Genomic DNA, 7596 nt, shown 5'->3' with positions numbered 1-7596 from the left:
AGTGAAATATGACGTTTCATACGACCGCACACGTTCGTTTGGAATGCCACGACCCCGCGTCATCTATACAAGCAACTTTCGTGAAGGGGCCATGGGGAGGAGAGAACTTTAGTCGCCGCCACAACGTCTAGAACAGGAGAGGAGAAGATCATCGTATTTTTGGTCCTTTAATCTACATCATCATCATCACCTCCTTCACTATTGTAAGAGGGATTGGAACTTGTAATCTCTACTCTGTCTCATCTGAGATCAAGACTATTTGAGCACCATTTCATTTCATTGTGGATCCCCTCAATATTATCGATATGGTTTTCATGGTTTTTCTCTCTGTTGTGATTGATTCCCCTCTTATGAGTGTGAGTAATTCCCCTAGGTGTGGGCGATGTATGTGAGTGGTAAGATTGATATGTGCCTATCCTATATGTCGCCATTTGAATTCGTAGTAGTATGATCTATTTAGTATGTTGTTATACTGTGGTGCACTCTATCTGTGTTGTCCAATTTAAGGGGCTAGGCAACATGATCACAAGACCTACAAGTAACACATATTGTTTAGGAACTCTGTGACCTCTAACATGACAGGTGGAGATATCTATGAGAACCCAAGACAATATGAGATAACGGTAATCCATTGAATTTAATGCTTGGTTCCGGTCTTATGACCTTAATTGTGGAAACGAGCAGTCTGTGGCAACGGAGAAGCAAGACCATAGAATGAAATGTAACCCCAAGTGGAGGAGTTTCATAACTCTAGGGAGAACCGCCTACAAAAAGTTTATATCAAATACTATCACTGGTGCGCGTCGGTCCTAAACAAATGGTTTTTTACCCCTTTCCGCGACGGCATTTGGAACCGTCGCCAAGTGAGTGTGGGCGATAGGGGGGTCCTTCCCACACGACCCAGAAACCGTCGGGGATAGGGAGCCTTGATGCATATAGTTGTCCCTATATAACCGTTTCCGATATCTCGAATATCCCAAACGCTTCATCCTTGCTACTCGTTTGTGCTCGCATTGCCATCACAGTCGGGGTTTTGTGGTTCTGCCTAAAACCAGGCAGATTCCAGGCACGGGAGTTTTCCAGGCAGATTCTAGGCACGGGAGTTTTACGATGCCTGGCACATCACAAACAATTCATGATTATAAACCGTGTACGATGGGTAGAAAATCACACACATTTAGTTTTCCCGCACCGTATGTGATAGTGTCTGACATCACACACACTTTGCAAACGGCAACTGTGTGCATGCTTGTACACGTTTCCTCTCTGTGAACCATCTCGGATTATGGTGTATATCGCAAACGTTTGTGTTTTAGCAACCGTGTGTGCCGTAATGACCTGCATAACATAATTTCGCCCTAATTTAATTGCTGCTATTTAAAATTGTACCTAATTTAAACTTGAAAGTAGGCTATAGCTTTATTCATATCCATCAGGTTCAAACAACCAATGCATTATTCGATTCACAGGTACATATGTTTAAGAATTACATAAGCACCAAATAAAGAATGATGTACCGGGGTTCTATACTTGTACTATTACAGATGGTAAAGAAAGAGGCGACAGACATTCCAGTTGTTGAACAAGGTGAAGCGGAATGGCCCTATTGTGCTCTCCTGGATGCAGAAGGCATGCAGGACTCTAGTCCAACCCCTTGTGATGCCCGGCCGCCAAATGTAGTTTGAGAGGTAATCTTGATGAAACTGCTTCAGGATCCACTGCAAAAGAAAACTGCTTCAGGATCCACTGCAAAAGAAAAAAGATTCAGATATTGTCATCTAACACAACTCATTACGGGCAGTAAAAAGAAGGCTACAGGGTTCTTACTTACTATCCTGCAGTTCACTGTTGTCTTGCATAAAGTGTAAACAAATAGTTCGATTGACATCTTTTGACCCGTTTTAATAACAATCTTTATCAGTTTCCTCACTTGATGCTGGTTCATGAATATCTCATTGCCCCATACGCAGAAAGGGTCGAAGTGTGGATCTTTGGCAATGATATATGTACCTAAAAGCACCAAGTTAATATTAGAAGCTAAACAATAATTGAAAAATGATGTAGTACAACACTCCATCCATCCCATTATATAAGATTTTATTACATGTATATCTAGACATCATCAAAACATTAAGGTAACACTCTTCCTTGTTGCTATGTAGCCTGGGATTGCATATTTAGTCATTCAGTACAATGCATGTTGCTAAACAATAATTGAAAAATGAAAAGGCGTGTTAACTGCAATATCCTTAACAACAACCAAATATCGTAATTCATAGTGGTATTGTTGAAACTGTTATTGATGAAATTGAACTGCACGGCAAATAATTGCACATATAGAGCATCACATTGTGAAGAACTGAAATAAACAAGTCATAAGGACATCTCTAGGCGATCCTTAAAAAGTTCAAGGACTAAAACCCTTACTGGATATATATATATATACTCCAGTAATTTTTGGCCTTTTCTAGTCGACCCTGATACGTCTCCGTCGTATCTACTTTTCCAAACACTTTTGCCCTTATTTTGGACTCTAACTTGCATGATTTGAATGGAACTAACCCGCTCTGATGCTGTTTTCAGCAGAATTGCCATGGTGTTATTTATGTGCAGAAACAAAAGTTCTCAGAATGACCTGAAACTCCACGGAATTTATTTTTTGGAAAATATTAAAAATATTGGCGAAATAATCAAGGCCAGGGGGCCCACCACCTGTCCACGAGGGTGGGGGCGCGCCTGCCCCCCTGGGCGTGCCCCCTGCCTTGTGGGCCCCCTGGTGCTCCACCGACCTCAACTCCAACTCCATATATTCGTGTTCGAGGAGAAAAAAAATCAGAGAGAAGGATTCATCACGTTTTACGATACGGAGCCGCCGCCAAGCCCTAAACTCTCTCGGGAGGGCTGATCTGGAGTCCGTTCGGGGCTCCGGAGAGGGGAATCCGTCGCCATCGTCATCATCAACCATCCTCCATCACCAATTTCATGATGCTCACCGCCGTGCATGAGTAATTCCATCGTAGGCTTGCTGGACGGTGATGGGTTGGATGAGATTTATCATGTAATCGAGTTAGTTTTGTTAGGGTTTGATCCCTAGTATCCACTATGTTCTGAGATTGATGCTGCTATGACTTTGCTATGCTTAATGCTTGTCACTAGGGCCCGAGTGCCATGATTTCAGATCTGAACCTATTATGTTTTCATGAATATATGTGAGTTCTTGATCCTATCTTGCAAGTCTATAGTCACCTACTATGTGTTATGATCCGGCAACCCCGAAGTGACAATAATCGGGACCACTCCCGGTGATAACCATAGTTTGAGGAGTTCATGTATTCACTATGTGTTAATGCTTTGGTCTAGTACTCTATTAAAAGGAGGCCTTAATATCCCTTAGTTTCCGCTAGGACCCTGCTGCCACGGGAGGGTAGGACAAAAGATGTCATGCAAGTTCTTTTCCATAAGCACGTATGACTATATTCGAAATACATGCCTACATTACATTGATGAATTGGAGCTAGTTCTGTGTCACCCTATGTTATGATTGTTACATGATGAACCGCATCCGGCATAATTCTCCATCACCGATCCAATGCCTATGAGCTTTCATATATTGTTCTCCGCTTATTTACTTTTCCGTTGCTACTGTTACAATCACTACAAAACCCAAGAATATTACTTTTGCTACCGTTACCGTTACTTCCATACTACTTTGCTACTAAATACTTTCCTGTAGATACTAAGTTATCCAGGTGTGGTTGAATTGACAACTCAACTGCTAATACTTGAGAATATTCTTTGGCTCCCCTTGTGTCGAATCAATAAATTTGGGTTGAATACTCTGCCCTCGAAAACTGTTGCGATCCCCTATACTTGTGGGTTATCAAGACTATTTTCTGGCGCCGTTGCCGGGGAGCATAGCTCTATTCTTTGAGTCACTTGGGATTTATATCTGCTGGTCACTATGAAGAACTTGAAAGATGAGAAAACAAAAATTTATCCCTCAACTATGAGGGAAGGTAAGGAACTGCCATCTAGCTCTGCACTTGATTCACCTTCTGTTTTGAGTAAGCTTGCGACACCTAAACCTGCTTCTGCTATTAATTCTGATATGTCGCATGTTATTGATGATGCCACTTCTGCTATGCATGATACTTATGATGAAACTACTTCTATTCTTGATACTACTGTGCCACTTGGTGAATTTCTTGATGAACAACTTGCTAGGGCTAGAGAGAATGAAAATATTGAAACTGATAATATTGATGAAAGTGATGATGAAGGCTCTCCCAATAAATATGAATTGTCTGTTGTGCCTGAGGGCTATGTTATGGATGAAGAAACTAAAAGAGACTTTCTTGCTTGCAATGATAGAAGTGATCTTAAGAAATTATTAGCTAAGCTTAAACAAAAGACTCTGAATGCTAGAATAAAATATGATCCTGCTTATGCTACTTCACCTATGTTTGTTACTGATAAGGATTATGAATTCTCCATTGATCCTGATATAATTACTTTGGTTGAATCTGATCCTTTTTATGGTTATGAAGCTGAAACTGTTGTGGCACATCTTACTAAATTAAATGATATAGCCACCCTGTTCACTAATGATGAGAGAACTCGCTACTTTTATATCCTTAAGATATTTCCGTTCTCATTAAAGGGTGATGCTAAGATATGGTTTAATTCTCTTGATCCTGGTTGTGTGCGTAGTCCCCAGGATATGATTTATTACTTCTCTACTAAATATTTCCCTGCTCATAAGAAACAAGCTGCTTTAAGGGAAATATATAATTTTATGCAACTTGAAGAAGAGAGTCTCCCACAAGCTTGGGGGAGGCTTCTCCAATTACTTAATGCTTTGCCTGATCATCCTCTTAAGAAAAATGAAATACTTGATATCTTTTATAATGGACTAACCGATGCTTCCAGAGATTACCTGGATAGTTGTGCTGGTTATGTTTTTAGGGAAAGAACACCGGATGAAGCTGAAATTCTATTGAATAATATGTTGACCAATGAAAATAATTGGACACTTCCTGAGCCAATTCCTAAACCAACTCTGAAGAAAAGAGGTGTTCTATTTCTCAGTCCTGAAGATATGCAAGAGGCAAAGAAATCTATGAAAGAAAAGGGTATTAAAGCTGAAGATGTTAAGAATTTACCTCCTATTGAAGAAATACATGGTCTTAATTTACCGCCTGCTGAAGAAATATATGGTCTTAATTCATCACCTGTTGAAGAAACACATGGTCTTGATAACCCGACACAGGTAGTAAAGGTAAATTTTCTCTATAGATATGATAAAGCTGAGATCCCTCCTACTAAGTTTGCTAGCCAATGTTTGGATGAGTTTGATAACTTTATGGTTAAGCAAGAAGATTTTAATGCTTATCCTGGTAGACAATTAAAACAAAATGCTTATATGATTGAACACTTGGGTGATTATATGTCTAGAGTTAAAGGTGAACTTAAACTCATTAGTAAACATGCTTCTATGGTTACCACTCAAGTAGAACAAGTACTTAAAGCTCAGAATGATTTGCTCGATGAATTGCATAGTAAGAATAATGACTATGCTGTCAGAGTGGCTACTAGAACTGGTAAAATGACTCAGGAACCTTTGTATCCTGAAGGTCACCCTAAGAGAATTGAGCAAGATTATCAGAGAAATAATATTGATACACCTAGTCCTTCTGAAAAGAAGAAAAAGAAAAATGATAGGACTTTGCATGCTTCTAGTGAACCTATTGCTGAACCACCTGAGAATCCAAACGATATTTCTATTTCTGATGCTGAAACACAATCTGGTAATGAACATGAACCTAGTGATAATGTTAATGATGATGTTCATGATGATGCTCAACCTAGCAATGACAATGAAGTAGAAATTGAACCTGCTCTTGATCTTGATAACCCACAATCAAAGAATCAACGTTATGATAAGAGAGACTTTGTTGCTAGCAAACATGGTAAAGAAAGAGAACCATGGGTTCAGAAACCCATGCCTTTTCCTCCCAACCCCTCCAAGAAAAAGGATGATAAGGATTTTGAGCGCTTTGCTGAAATGATTAGACCTATCTTTTTGCGTATGCGATTGACTGATATGCTCAAAATGAATCCTTATGCTAAGTACATGAAAGCAATTGTTACTAATAAAAGAAAGATACCGGAAGCTGAGATTTCCACCATGCTTGCTAATTATACTTTTAAGGGTGGAATACCTAAGAAACTTGGAGATCCAGGAGTACCTACTATACCATGCTCCATTAAAAGAAACTATGTTAAAACTGCTTTATGTGATCTTGGAGCCGGTGTTAGTGTTATGCCTCTCTCTTTATATCGTAGACTTGACTTGAATAAGTTGACACCTACTGAAATATCTTTGCAAATGGCTGATAAATCAACTGCTATACCTATCGGTATTTGTGAGGATGTGCCTGTTGTGGTTGCAAACGTTACTATTTTAACGGACTTTGTTATTCTTGATATTCCTGAGGACGATAGTATGTCTATTATTCTTGGAAGACCCTTTTTGAATACTGCAGGGGTTGTTATTGATTGCAACAAAGGCAATGTCACTTTTCATGTTAATGGTAATGAGCATATGGTACATTTTCCGAGGAAACAACCTCAAGTCCACAATATCAATTCTATTGGGAAAATTCCATCGATTATTTTTGGAGGTTTTGAATTTCCTCTTCCTACTGTCAAAAAGAGATATGATATTCTTATTATTAGGGATGTGCATATCCCCGTTGAGGTAACATAGTGTTATTCAAAATTTCTCCGGTTTCATGTGATTCGGAATGAGTTTGTTAACAAGACCTGATCAACCTTGTTAGTGGATTCCTTTTGATAAGCATGAGATGGATGAAGTTAGAAAGCACAACCTTCTGCACCCTCCTTCTACTTTCTGTTATTTAGTTGAAATAAAGTAAAATAGTATTTTTCTGTCTGTTTTCTGATTTATCCGTGCAATATAAAAATACCCCGAAAATAAAAGCTCTCAAAATGCCCCGAAATTGAAATATGATTTTTTCTGGAATATTTGAGAATATCTGGCACTGAGGTCACAGCAAGGGGAGCAAGCACCTGGCCACGAGGGTCCAGGGCTCGCCCCCTGCCTCGCGGGCCCATGGTGGCTCCCCTCCACTTATTCCTGCACCCACACACTTCTTCTTCCCCCCACAAAAATCACCATCCACCTCAAGCACGAGTTCTAGCTCATTTTGCCGCGATTTTCGATCTCCTTGCTCAAAGCACCTCTCACAAAACTGCTTTGGGAGATTGTTCCTTGGTATGTGACTCCTCCATTGGTCCAATTAGTTTTTGTTCTAGTGCTTTATTCATTGCAAATTTGTGCTGCCTAGGTGACCATGTTCTTGAGCTTGCATGTCAAATTTGTATGGTTCCAAGTAGTTCTAATGCATGATATAGGCTCTAGGCACATGTAGGAGTGGTTGCTATCAATTTTGTTGAGTTTGGTTTACTTTTATTTGAAGTTACTAAAAATTTCAGAATTTTTCAGAAAATAATGAAGAGATTTTTGAGGGGCTCATCGAGCCGAAGCTCGAAGGAAAAGCAAAGTGAAGAAGC

The sequence above is a fragment of the Aegilops tauschii genome, chromosome 1 (genome assembly GCF_002575655.3).
Source record: "Aegilops tauschii subsp. strangulata cultivar AL8/78 chromosome 1, Aet v6.0, whole genome shotgun sequence".
NCBI classification, from domain to species: Eukaryota; Viridiplantae; Streptophyta; class Magnoliopsida; order Poales; family Poaceae; genus Aegilops; species Aegilops tauschii.
Note: the sequence above shows the minus strand (reverse complement) of the source record.